At 36.6% G+C, this 15,350-nt stretch overlaps 1 protein-coding gene across 5 annotated transcripts in view; it reads right to left on the bottom strand.

Annotated features, from left to right (window-relative positions):
- Positions 1-15,350, bottom strand: part of Cad87a (cadherin 87A) — a 295,629-nt gene that overhangs the window by 133,258 nt on the left and 147,021 nt on the right. The window lies entirely within an intron of this gene.

Below are 15,350 nucleotides of genomic sequence, written 5' to 3'. Positions count from 1 at the left end.
GAACACATTCCGAAAGAAATTTTTGAGACAACCTAATTACAGAATTTTGATGAAGAATACCTTCTTGTAATTATTGCTAGTGTATTACTTCCTCTACACGCTGTTCCACTGTTGTTACGCTGAACAGCCTCCATTTATGTATGTCGATTATATTTTTCTTCCGCACCGATACTACTCGACAGTTGCACAGAAACATAACTCAATTTCACGCTCTGATGCATTAGTATTACCGGTTTTTCTTCGTTTATTTATAAGTCAATGTGTTTCTCCATCGCTGATTCGTTTTCTTACGCTTCGTTTTACACAGAAACAAACGAATTGTAAGTAGACTTTCTATCCATAACTTTTATACCACAATTTAATAATATTTGCATGTTTTCCAAGGAAGTGTTGCAAATGTCTGTGGACCAGAACCGGTGTTGCCATAATGAGCTCCAGACGGAGCTCCCGTACTCTCCTACATATCCCTTCCACTATTTCATTCCAGCACCGTGCGCAGGCGCACACTCCACGGTCCCCATCGCGCACGTGCAACGTGTCTCCCATTCGTCCCACTCATTCTCCGTCATCGAAGAAGGGGTACATCATTTCACCGTGACTCCCCTCATATAGCATCACTGACCAGAACCCACACAGTTCATTGTTCAGTCAAAGAGGAAATGAGAGAGCTCACGCCCGGGGTTTTGATGTTTCCACTTTTTCTAAGGAAATGAGAGTATCTGGTGTCCACAACTGACGTCACAAGATAATTCAGAATGGTGTATACAGGTATATTTATGCATTCTTTCGTATACATTTGGAAAAATGGTGCAAACTCGTTGCATAAAGGATTATAAAGAACCACAGAACCGTGATACAAATATGTACATCTTTTCATATATTCATATATTCCGTTTTTTTTTAAATAAAGTAAGCTGTGAGGAATTAAATACGGATTTCACAATATACATATATCAGCATCCACATTAAAATTTAACTTTATCCAAATTATAATTGACAGAATGCGTCAGCACTATTCAAAATAATAAGAGCAAAGTAAAAATGAACGAGTAATAAAATCTCGAGTAAAGAAATATATATCACAGTTACAGTTTTCATAAATATTTATACAGAATCAGCTCTAACACATAGCTGTACTGTGACTCCTGAACAGACTATAGCAATTTGCCCACAACCGTCATCTGCTGGACAATCTAATCTTGGAATACGGCATGTGTTATCTGAATCCGGGTCTGTGAGTATGGTCTAAGGTAGAAACTAATTAAAACAAAGATATGTACAACTACTGACAGAGCACACTGTGCGACGTTGAAACACACGGTATACCCTTGGATATACAAATTTTGTATTTGCAGCAGAAGCAATTTCGGAGAGCAAGAAATTTCAATTGGGGAATTTATTTGAGAACACCGTTCTCTCGGCTAGCCGGGAGAAAATTTAATGGATACAATGGCTCTAATCGTTGCCATAAAATTTGCAATCGCGCCGGATGCTCCAGTAATAACGCGCGAGGCATCGTGCCTAAGCAAACGAAATAAATCAAACTGCAAACAACACCGGAACCTATAACGCGGCACCTGTTAATTACAGCCGCGGGTTTAACCGGAATTAATTCTGAGACAACGTTAGCCTGCTCGTAAACGGACGACAGCATAGAGCGAGGGTGTCTGGCGACGGCGAGCACGAGTGGAACACGTTTCATCGTACCGTAAGTAACTGCCGCACGATACGGACATCTCCGCGTTGATTGCATAAATTATTAACGTTAGTACCATTGCCAGGCCAACGTTGAAATACGCTAACCTCGGGTATACGCGAGGCCCTTAAAACGAAATATGAAACTTTATGTACGCGGCCCCGTTCCGCGATGACGCAGAACCTTTGCCAGCTTCCCTTCACGTTTAGGTCAACCATCGTTCCTGGAACCGAGTGAAATAATAAATGAATTAAACCTATTGCAACACCGCAGAACATCCACAAGCCTGCCAATGCTCCCTGGATACGAAAATTGTTTTCAATATACTGTTGGGTCCTTCTTATAGAGTTTTTTGCGCGGATTCCGAATCTGTCCTTAAATTTTCTCCTATACGCACAGTTTTTGAAAAACACGGCTTTGAAAGAAAAAACATATTTTTCAACTTTAAACAAATATTGTGATGTTATTATGAAAGATATTGAATCGTTCTTTACAGAAAAAGATTCTGTAGACTTTCCCGAATACAATGATATCCAATATTAATACATTATGATTGTTTAAACATGTTTAAACAATGATTAAGGACGGAGAGACACCACTTTTGCACTAATTTTTTAGGATATTTTTCAATTTATCTCACAAAATAAGGGTCCAGCGGAAAATCGAACTATACCACGCGATAGAGCAGACTTTTATCTTGAGAAACTACCCTTTCAAGTTTGTAACGTCGACGTTTTTTTCGAACCAGAAAGCAAAATATCTTCGCCCGACATGAGTTGTCACCAGTCTATCGCGTGGTATAGTTCGATTTTCCGCTGGACCCTAATTTTCTGAGATAAATTGAAATATATCCTCAAAAATTGGTGCAAAAGTGGCGTCTCTCCGTCTTTAATCATTGTTTAAACATGTTTGAACAATCATAATGTATTAATATTGGATATCACTGTATCCGGGAAAGTCTACAGAATCTTTTTCTGTAAAGAACAATTCAATATCTTTTATAATAACATCACAATATTTGTTTAAAGTTGAAAAATATGTTTTTTTTTTCAAAGCCATGTTTTTCAAAAACTGTGCGTATAGGAGAAAAATTAAGGACAGATTCGGAATCAGCGCAAAAAACTCTATAAGAAGGACCCAACAGTATATTGAAATCATAAAAAATGTTGAAATTTGTTGGACAGTGTTATTAGTGTTCTTGTTACACTGTCCAACAAAATCGAACTTTTTCCGTGTTCGACAAGATAAAAGCCTGCTCTATCGCGTGATATAGTTCCATTTCATGCTAGACCCATATTTTTTAAGATAAACTGAAAAATATCCTCTAGAATTGGTGCAAAAGTGGTGTCTCTCCATCTTTAATGATTGTTCAAACACGTTTAAACATTCATAATGTATTAATATTGGATATCACTGTATCCGGGAAAGTCTACAGAATCTTTTGCTGTAAAGAACAATTCAAAATCTTTTATAATAACATCACTACGTTTGTTTAACACGTTCCGTGCCGAGCTGTTTTTGCTCGATTTTTCATTCAGTCTATTTGCTTTGTTCTGTACTGTATTTTTTAGAATTATGTACCTAATTCTTTTGGTCGGAATATTCTACAGTCTTCAGATACAGTCCTCTACTTGACTTTACAATAAATTTTTAAAACATTGTTCGTTTTTCAATGAGAATTCCAATCGGCCTGAACGGAAAGTTCAACATGAACGTGTTATAACTTGAAAATACGTCTGTTTTTCAATTTCCGATTTGAGAATCAGCGCAGAAACTATAAGAATCACCCAACAGTAATTGTTGAACAAATTTGGTGTTGAACACTGTTATTAAACTGCGGATGTTTATGTCATTTTCAATTTTTGTTGGCAAATCTTAAGAAAATCGAACCATGTAAAATCTTACGGAAACAAGACTGGAAACTGGTAGTAGTCTTCGCGTAATTTTGATATGAGTAAAAAGTCTACCATTCTACCATTTTTTGAAAATTTTCAGTAGCCGTAAATGCATAACATTCACAGTCTTGTAATTATTAACTTTCAGAAATCGTTTGGAAACGCAGAGAGAATATTTTCTAAAGAACTAGTTTCTGTACACATTAGATGATTCTAACTGATTACTAAAACTGTATTCTTTAAAATCTAACCATTGAATTTTATTTTCAAATCGGCCACGAACTTGTGCAATCATCTGATACGTTTTGCATACTATTTTGCATGATTATCGCAACAGTTATATGCCTCAATAAAACAGAGTGTACGATAACGAATATTTAAGAAGACATTAAAATTTTTTTGATAAATAATGTTGTACACGAACCGTTGTCATAAATAATAAAATTTATAAAAATAGATTGTACCAATACTTGATTGAAAATTTCGGTCACGAGTAGAATGAAAAATTGTTTTGAAGAGGTTAGCCCTACCGAGGCATAAAAGTAACTGGTACACAAGTTCCCTTATAAAAATGACAATATTGATTTTGTGCTCTACTGAAGATATTTATACAATCAATTCTTATAAAACCATTTTTATTATTTCAATAATTGTAAAATAATAAATCCGGAACCAGTCATTTTTACCGGTTAGTTAGGTTTAGTTAAGTCGCTTTCGATTAAAATAGTAGAACAATTAACCCGCGAACATTAACTTCGCATATAGAAAACGCTGTGCAAGTTCTGGAGCGCTAAAGCACGAGAGGCATCGTTGGACAAATGGCAGAATTTGCTTTATCGGGGCCCCGAGGGTATAGCAGTAACGTTTGAAGCGCTGAAGACAACGTAACGCTATGTCTCGCTATGTGTCAACATCGCACGAAATATGCAGTGAACGTCGAGTCTCCTCCATGCTATGCCCACACCGCCAAGAACGCCTTAGGACGCGTCGTCTTTCTTCGGAATATAAAATCTAACTTACTAAGTCTATCCGAAAAATCGCCTCTCTGAAAACTTATTCATAACTTTAAAGCGGAGTATCGTACGACAAAGGAAGAACAATTCGTGTTTTAAACATCTATCATTCTAAATGTCGATTCTAATTCCAAATTTTTTTTCACCCAATTATAATCAGCTAAATGCTAATAATCAGACTGCGGATTTTTATGCATTTATAAAGAAATTGGCTGGGTGAAATATAAAGAAAGATGACAAAAATTTAAGAATATTGTAGTGATGTTTTCAATACGACAAAATCATCAAGGGGCGAAATCAATTATTTCAAGAAATATTTTATTCCTGCTTCGCACAATCAATGCAGAACATTCAACTAATAATTATACATTTTTGATCCAGTGATCACTAAAAATTGCTGTACCATTATTCAAAATATTGTTCACATTATTAAGTGTGTCGATAATCTAATCAATTACTGAACATTTAGGTATTGTATCAGTTATATAATACCTCAGAGGTATAGTATGAGGTATAATAATAAAAATTATCTGCATCGATTGCAAGGAATCGAAATTAAATTGAACGTTGTTTCTTCCCTTAATGATTTGGATAAAGAAGGAATGATAGTAAATAATGTCAAATGAATTGTACGCATACTTTTAATTTAAATTATGATGGACATCGCGAGAATCGGGCAATATGTACAATTTCCCATAATTTTTATACACCATACCGCTTCCATTTAATAAAATATTCTAACTGAAAAAGGCTACTGAAACGGGTCACGCAGCGGTTTCACGTGAATATTTTGCATGTTGTTCAATTATTTATCAATTTTGCCGGTACGATTGCGAGAGTTGTGTTGCAAATAGATTCCAGGTTATATTAAACGCTTCAGTTTAATGTTCCACTTGCTAAACGTTCCAAATGTAAACGTTCGAATATTTTCGCGAATTGCTGCAGGCATGCATATACGCGTTTTCGAAAAGCACTGAACAAATCCATGAGAGGTAGATAGCCTTTTTTAAATAGGAGAACTTTGTAATGTTTATAATAGAATGTAACTTTGTAATGTAAATTTTTCATAATGTTCTCCGCGTTTACATTTCCTGAGGCGAGTTTGTTGCAGACTCAGAAAGTATGAAATGAAAATATGTATTAGTAATGTATCAAATGTCCACAGAGAAGTTCTGTTCCCGGCGTATGAAATAAACTCCAGCAAAAAAATTGTTTTCCCAACGGCATTTTAGCACGCGGCGCGTATGTGTGTGAGCGTTTCTGTTTCAACAAGTTGCATGTCATATGACCAGCTCGGGACATCTTTCCTAGATCTTTCTTAGCATGGCGTCAGCACAAGCTCTCTTACAGTTAGACGCCTAATTTCAAGAACACATTGTACAGGATGTCACAAAATTATATGTCGCGGACACCATAGCACGATTCTACACTCCCGATTTAGTCGAAAATTACAGGAACCCCCGCGAAATCGACCTTAAACGTGAAAAGCAATGTAAAAAAGAAAAACAAATTTCTTTTTTAATGTGATGAAGGTTTGGTAATTATTTACACAAGCACTGCGTACTCCGATTTTGATCAAATTTAAATATGTTATGCAGCAACACATTCTAAACAACTTTTTCCTTTTCCAATATAGGGGGGTCGCTTTTAGTTTTTGAGATATTTGCAAAAAACTGTCGCGAATACTCTATCGAATTTTTCGTATTCTTGCACGCTCCGCAGCAACGTAAGCCTGTTCCGGTGCGCCGTTTGTTTACATTTTGACGCTGCAGAGATGAGGAAGAAACCAGGGGGGCGGAAAGGGGGCCGGCCTGACACCACACACACCCACCCAGTGCTTCACACGCACCCACTGTTTCTAAATTATACTCTAGATTCTTACGTATTTTCACGTGCTGATTACGAATATGATATTGAAAATTTGCACAAATGTTAATTTCTTAACGGAAACCTTCTTTTTAGAAACATTGGGTGGGTGTGTGTGTGGTGTCAGGCTGGCCCTTTCCGCCCCCCTGTTTTCTCTCTTATCTCTACAGCGTCAAAATGTAAACAAATGCCGCACCGAAACAGGTTTACGTTGCAGCGGAGAGTTCAGGAATACGAAAAATTCGATACAGTATTCGCGATAGTTTTTTTGCAAATATCTCGAAAACTAAAAGCAACCCCCCTATATTGGAACAGGAAAAAAGTTGTTCAAAATGTCGAAGTCTATAATATAGTAAAATTTGATCAAAATCAGAGTACGCAGTGCTTTTGTAAATAATTACCGAAGGTTTTTAACAAAGTCTAACGAATATGAATGTTGCGCGTTTCATTTTAGATGAAATAAAGTTCGATTCGTTTGTAATCAATAGTTAAGCATTAAAATAAATGTAGCCATACAAAAAGTAATATAAATTTTCTCGTCTCTTCGACCACATTTTTCGGGATAAAGACGTTTTAATCACTGTAACTGTAAAGGAAAAAGTACAGCAAGGAGTTAAAAAAGTTCCTGTCTTTTTCAGAGTGTCCGAATATTAATAAGAGTCACCGTATGTATGCGCTGTGACAGAGACCCGGAAGGAAGAATTCGATTTAGAGGAAGAAATATATGAGAAGGCTACACCGCAACGATTCACATCGACGGAGAAATTGCGCGGCCATGTTTCTATGTCGCGAGCGGCCTGGTCGCCGACCGTCGCTCGCAAAAACGAGTTGCTTCAGCTGCCACTCTGAATGTTGACGATTCTTTTCAAACTTTGTATGACGCCAGGAAAGGGCTCGGTATAATTTAGTCGCGATTACATGCTCCGCTTTGTTTGCAGACGCGAACCAGGTATACGCTGTTATTTCCGTGGAAAGGTGCTCTTCAGCATAAAAGTCGGTCTAGCTCGAGGGCAGATAAACAGAGAAAAAGTAGCTGCTCCGACTGCTTTTTACCAGGCTCCGTGTTATTCCGTTTCCGTTTTCCCTCGCAGACCGGCGACGTTAAATTTTGGCTTCAAGACGAGGAATAATTAGACTGCTCGAGAAATCAGGAAGTGAAACGCAAGGTGTGATCGAAAAGAAAACCGGACTCTTGGGGTCCCACACATCGAAATCACCGATTCTAAACTCTATATAAATTAATCCCTTGCACTCCGGATTATTTTTCAATTTTCTTGCCAATAACTCCCTACTATATTTGAAGTGTTTTATTTGAAACATACTTCAAAGGACAGTTCTCTCAGAGCCAGTCTACAGTTTTGTTATAAACGTTTAGAATATAAGATATGTATATGTACAATTCAAGCAATTTATGTATGAATCTACAAAGAATAAATAAAGAATATTTCATTACGAAACGTATCTGCGTATATATTTATTGAAACACCAATTTTTCTTTAATTATCGACCTGTCCTTGAGTTATACTACTGATCTCCGTAAAAATTCGTACCAGTCTAACTTCTCATTGAATTACACTACTGATTTGTAATTGAGAAATAGCGAAACTTTGGTAAACAAAAATTTTCGGGCGTCTGACTTCTCGATTGGTTGTACTACTTAAATTCGTGCCACCTCTTTTTATATCATGTTCTCCTAATACAAAACTCAATTTTCGAGATTTTCGGCAATTTTCGATCGTCTGACTTGTCGTTGAGTTGTACTACTGAATTTACGAAAATTTTCGCCCGTCTGACTCTTCGTTGATGCGCACTACTGAAATTTATAAAATTTTCGGTCGTCTGACTTATCGTTGACTTGTACTACTGAATTTTCGAAAATTTTCCGGCGCTTTTCCGGAAATTCAGTAGTACAAGTCAACGATAAGTCAGACGGTCGAAAATTGCCGAAAATTCAGTAGTGCGAGTCAACCACAAGTCAGACGGCCGAAAAATTTTCGAAAATTCAGTAGTACAACTCAACGACAAGTCAGACGATCGAATTGAGTTTTGTATTAGGAGCACATGGTGTCGAAGGAGATGGCACGAAATTCAGTAGTGCAAGTCGACGACAAGCCAGACGGCCGAAAATTTTTCGAAAATTCCGTAGTGCAACTCGAGGACAAGCCAGACGGTCGAAAAATTTTCGGGAACCTCGAGAATGGACTTCAGTATTAGGAGAACGTGATACCGAAGGAGTTGGAATGAAATTCAGTAGTACAATTAAACGACAAGTCAGACGACCGAAAAATTTTCGAGAATCGAAAAATGCATCCCGGTCAAAAATTTTCGAATATGTTAATCTAATTATACTATCGAATCTTCAAGTACAGGGTGGCGAAAGAAGAACACATTAACTATTGTAACTAATATTCTTTATTTTTCATTAAAAAATTACAATATTCAATGTATGTATCATGGTGTTATCAGAAGATGGTCCCTGACAGTAATACTATCGAATCTTCATGTACAAGTTGGCGAAAGAAGAACACATTAACTATTGTAACTAATATTCTTTATTTTTCATTAAAAAATTACAATATTCAATGTATGTATCATGGTGTTATGAGAAGATGGTCCCTGACAGTAATACTATCGAATCTTCATGTACAGGGTGGCGAAAGAAGAACACATTAACTATTGTAACTAATATTCTTTATTTTTCATTAAAAAATTACAATATTCAATGTATGTATCATGGTGTTATCAGAAGATGGTCCCTGACAGTAATACTATCGAATCTTCATGTACAAGTTGGCGAAAGAAGAACACATTAACTATTGTAACTAATATTCTTTATTTTTCATTAAAAAATTACAATATTCAATGTATGTATCATGGTGTTATGAGAAGATGGTCCCTGACAGTAATACTATCGAATCTTCATGTACAGGGTGGCGAAAGAAGAACACATTAACTATTGTAACTAATATTCTTTATTTTTCATTAAAAAATTACAAAATTCAATGTATGTATCATGGTGTTATGAGAAGATGGTCCCTGACAGTAATACTATCGAATCTTCATGTACAAGTTGGCGAAAGAAGAACACATTAACTATTGTAACTAATATTCTTTATTTTTCATTAAAAAATTACAATATTCAATGTATGTATCATGGTGTTATCAGAAGATGGTCCCTGACAGTAATACTATCGAATCTTCATGTACAGGGTGGCGAAAGAAGAACACATTAACTATTGTAACTAATATTCTTTATTTTTCATTAAAAAATTACAATATTCAATGTATGTATCATGGTGTTACGAGAAGATGGTCCCTGACAGTAATACGGTGACGTAGGCACGAATGACGGGCCGCACATAGATTTTCGACTCGAATTCGAAAGGAACGCAACGGTAAGCCGTCCGATTGGATCATTCCCCTTTGCCCCTGTGCCGTGTCGAGGCACTTCTTGTGAGACGCGGTGAGTACGGAGCTAATCTTCTTATCACACCACGAAACATGTACATGAAATAACAAAATAGAATCTTAGACCATATGTATATGGTCGTGTATCCAGTTCCAACATTTATCGCTCTTCAGACATAATAGAAGTGAGAGATTCCATACAGTTACCTCGATAGTTGTAGATACCTCGATACTTGCAGGCTTTTTCTGTCCCGTTCCGTGCAACTACCGAGGTACTACTGTATCTCGTGAGCCGTTGATGTCGTATTAATGAGGATTAGAATATTTTGCAACATCCGCTTGGAACGGGAAGCGCATGGAAAAACGTTTCCCACCGTGTAAACGAGTATTTGAATTCTAAGAAAAATGGAAACGGTAAACGCGACTTGGAATGAACGAACGATGAAAATGCAGGACTGGACGCAGTTAATAATCGGATTAGTATTTTCGTGCTGGTAATCCAACTAGCCTCTTTGTCCCAGCGATAATTCACTAGGTCCAACGTCGAACGGTAGCTGGCTTGCATTAATCAACGTCGAAGTAAAGAGCGTGGTGGTCCCATGGCCTCGGTTCAAGGAAGGTTCGACTTTATCAACGACTTTATCAGGATAATCGAATGGAGTCGGCCAACCGAACTCCACGGCAGAATGCATCGTCCTGACGAAGTGGTGGTCTATCGAGCGACGATCCTGACGAAGTGACTATTTCCATGGTTCTGCATTACCATCGTATATCACAATCGACAGACTCACCAATTTCGCACCGGTAAAAATTGCTTCCTTCACGCTGGATGCGAGCATTGTTTGCACTTCACGACGGGTACAGTGATAGATAGCACTCTATCGCGAACGATCTTTACGCCGTAATTAAACCGGGAGACGACGACTGTCTAGCGGGATCCATTTGCCACTGATCGAGGCGCGGAACAAATTGAATCTGGAATCTTCTATTCCATTTCTGCGCCATTCAGTACTTCCGAATTTTTAAACACTTTCACGAATTACTGTTTTGTTTTTTCTTGAACTTTTATTTTCTTGAAAGTATTTAGAAGAAGTTCAAGCTGCGATTGTAATGTACTTTCTGTTCTGAAAACGTTCAAGCTGCGATTAGCAGATTTCTTAAAAAATGTAGATTACAGTAAAGTCCTAATCTAAGTCACACAATTCTCGGTTCTATTATCTTGATTCTCGATCTACATCTTGTGACATAGATTGAGATCGGATACGATTTTTTGTGGCCGCGTCGACCGCGCCGAACGTAGAAAAGCACAGCCAAGCTCGAGAAGCCTCGATCGCCGAGAAGTGTAAACGTAACTAATCCAATAACAAAACTTCTTCATTTTTCATTATTTTTTTATGGGACTTTGATCAATATATTCGTGGCATTTTTCAAATGAAGATGATTCCAATTTTTTTTTTTTTTTATTCGATACAATTTGAATCTCTAGGTAGAGATTATTTTGCAATACATAAATTTTCAATACATTGTGATACTTTTTATAATACAATACAAAATATAAATAAACTTGTATTAGGTTGGGGAAAAAGAAATAGAACGATAAATCTTTTATGAATTCGTATCTTTCAAATTAATCCATTCTTCTCCATAATCGGAGATGCATAGGTTAACTCACACCGAATTATTTTTCACAATTTTGTTGCCAACAACTCTCACTATTTTCAGTTTTTTATTTGCAATTTACTTCTAAGGACAGTTCCTCGATTTCTACTTATTTTAAACAATTTTGTTGCCAACAACTTCCTACTATTTTCAGTTTTTTATTTGCAATTTACTTCGAAGGACAGTTCCTCGACTTCTACTTATTTTAATTAATCTTTTTGCCAACAACTCCCTACTATTTTCAGTTTTTTATTTGCAATTTACTTCGAAGGACAGTTCCTCGATTTCTACTTATTTTGAACAATTTTGTTTACCAATTATATTAAATATAGCTCTGAAACTTTGTAGTAATTTATATTTGTGGCACTTAAACATGCTTTTATATGTATTTGGTTCTTCCTTTATTTATTTAAGTCGTATCTCTCAGTTAAAAACAAATATAAGTACCATTTACATTCTCCTTTCTCCGATGTCGAGTCACACTCGACAAAGGAGTGCAAAGGGTTTAATGAAAAAATTACACTTTTATGAAGAAATGAGCCAATCCGCAGTCTAATAATAATAATATTGAACCCACGTGAAAAACCGTCGGTTATGATCATGCTGAGTGTTTAATTGTTCGAATAGTGGTTTCTGGAATATACTTGTCCTTCTATAATAATTTTATACAGTAAGGAATATTTGTTGAAATTATTCAGCATTTTAGAACATTTCGAATATCACGCGGTTAGCATTGGTTAGAAGAACCATGACCGAACGAAGTTTGATAGCTGATCCGATACGATAAAACTAAATGGTAGCACGGGGCTCCACCCGTTCGTTGTTGATCGTCAAATGCAATGAAACACGATGAAATTACGATCGACGTCATGGAAACAAATCATATTGTATTTTTGAACAAGCGTATCCTTTCACGCCGGAATCGCCATTTTCTGGAAACGCGCCGCCTGTAAAAATGGATGACCCGTATTCTGATTTTATTACCTGACACGTGTACGTATATTATATGTACGGTTGATGGGGGGGGGTCCTTTTTTTGTTTCAAAACACAGATTCGACTTGATTTATAAACGCGTTTCCGGTGCACGCGGTTACGACCCAATGGATGCTGTGTAACATATTTTTGTCGAACTAGAATATTTCATTTCCATTCTTCAGCTTGTGCACAGTTTCATATTCACCGCAAATTCTTCTCTTTCGTTCTTCATTTCCGTTTCGGTAATGTGCTTTTAATCATGTCCAACTCTTTGTAGTTCTTTGTCGAGAGTCACACTCGACATCAATTTTACGTATAGGAACGCCTCTTTATATTTTATATTATCGATCTCTTTGCTTAGATAGACAATATACAGTGATGGACAAAAGTATTTTCACCCACTTTGAAGATTAATAACCAGACTACGGATCTTCATGCATTTATAGTAAAATTGTGTAGATGAAACTCGAAATTGTTGGAGAATTAGAAAAATTGAACGTGTCAATATTATGATTTCTCCTCTATTCAAATCATTAGGGGAAGAAATTTAATTAAATAAATTCAATTTAAATTTAATAACATGAATTTAATTCAAGGGAAGAAAACATTGAATTTAGTTTCTCCTTCTTGTAATCGGTGCAGACAATTTTTATTTCGCATGAAGATCCGCAGTCTGGTAATTAGATTTTTAGAATTAGGTAAACTGAGATATGTTATCAAGGTCATCTTTAATTTACGAGATAATGGCAACCTCCTCTCCGGTTCCAATGACCTTGAGATATGTTGTCAAGGTCGCCATTCTGAAAGTTGTTGGAGAATGCTATTTGGTTGTGACATCTACGTTACATTGGTTGCATTTTTTTGGGGTGGTTTTTGACATTGGATGGCCACACGTTAATTTAATTTGACTAATTAATTGTGTGTTCTATTCTCAGGCGAGATTATTTGAGATCCTGTTTGCATAATTCACCCAATACGGTGTTCCCATAGACGTTACTCCATACTGTGACGATTTTAGAATCTTACAATAATTTTATTAATTTTAAAATTGTTGGGATCTTTTTACGAGTCATTATTGATATGATTCATTATTGATATACGAGTCTTTATTGTGTCAGAGTATTTCGAAAAGGGTTCTGAACATTCAGTTTCAATATTCGGAACTACATGTCCCATTGGTGGCGCATTCTTCCGAGCACGATAAGAAAAATTAAGTACGACGTGATACACGCGTAGTATTATATCATTAATATATTATCTAGGTTCCTGGTAGTGTTCCAAATTTTTAGTCACAGCCTCCACAGCGCATATTATACGCGCGCGCTATCTACGATCGTGTGCTGGCCGAAGCGAAAGAAGTTTCTCCGGAACCCTATTTCCATTCAGTTTCCCCATCTCCGGTAGAGAGATATACCGTCACTTTCCCCGCGAGTAAATAAACGGGGGAAAAAGGAAAAAGCAGAAATTGGAGTGGCCATGAGATATAGAGATTGTTGATTCTTATCAAGAAGAGTACTAAATCTATTCTACTACCTGCCGCCATAAACAGCGATTAATACCTTTCAACTTCTCAGAGTATCCCCAGTGATTTATTTATTACGTGTTCGTTAAACTTCATTTTATCTTATCTCCACATTCGAGCAGATTTTTAACCAGGTCCACGCAACTTTTTCCCCGCTGTCGGTTGAACTTTCTGGGACCAAAAATTTCCCACTTTTTTTTATACACTCCTGTAAATTTTTGGCGAGAAAAGTCCGAAAGTTCCAGTTTTAACGCTAGGAAAGTTGCTGCAGAGAAGTGATAAGGTGAGTGACCATTTTGAAAATGAAAAGTTGTAAATCCAAATCCGAATCTGGAATTTTTCTGATGTCAAAGTGCACGCAGTAATTGGAGGAATTCTGAGGTGTAAATGTTAGTCGGCAACTAAATTTACACGAACTTCAATAAAACAATAATTAATAAAAAATGAACCCATTATCGTAAAAATACGATGATGGATAAAAAATCAATCTTTCGCGTAGATACGACAGAATTGGATGTTGGTATATTGGTTTTCTGCATCATTCTGCTTCCGGGACCAAAAATTTCGCACTTATTTTATTCAATCCTGTAAATTGTGGCGTGGAAACTTCAAAAATACAGGTTTCAAAGCGCGGAGTTCGATTGTTCAAAAGTTATACGCGTGTAAAGTTGAGTCATTCCAAGCGTTTTTGAGCGGAAAGGGCGCCACCATATTGATGTTTACCGAGTTGATCCGCTCTGTGGCACCACAAGCACGTAGCCACAGCAATTCTACAGCGGTAATTCGAACGCCCGCTAGTTACATCTAGAAATTAAGTAATGATTAATTAAGCTTACGAGCACAGATTATTGCGGAAATCAAAAATCCCCCAGGTAACAGTGCGCTCCATGAGCGCTGCATATTTAACACTAGGTTTACGGAGCGTTAGAACTAACTATTTCACATTATTTCATGAACATAACGAGAATTTGTCTGCCCAAATTTTTGGCCATTTAATATACACGGTGAATCACGAATCGTGATCAGTAGAGATTACTCTGCTATTAGCTGTCCGATCGAAAATGTTTTTATCACATATACATGGCCTCAAAAGAAGTTTCACGTGATTATAGCAAATTTTTTGTAAAAAGAATCCTTTCTGGGACACCCTGTATAATTTGCATTGGTATTGGGTTGGAGGGAAAGTTCGTAGCGCTTCCAAATTAAGAATCCAAGATAAATTTAAGGTATTTATTCATATGTTTATTCAATAACACGAGAAGTTACCTCGTAAATGGCAAAAAGTAATAGAATGGAATGGAAAATATGTTATTAA

Source organism: Lasioglossum baleicum, chromosome 12 (assembly GCF_051020765.1).
Source record: "Lasioglossum baleicum chromosome 12, iyLasBale1, whole genome shotgun sequence".
NCBI classification, from domain to species: domain Eukaryota; kingdom Metazoa; phylum Arthropoda; class Insecta; order Hymenoptera; family Halictidae; genus Lasioglossum; species Lasioglossum baleicum.
The sequence above is the reverse complement of the archived record's forward strand: the minus strand, read 5'-3'. Positions and strand labels throughout refer to the sequence as shown.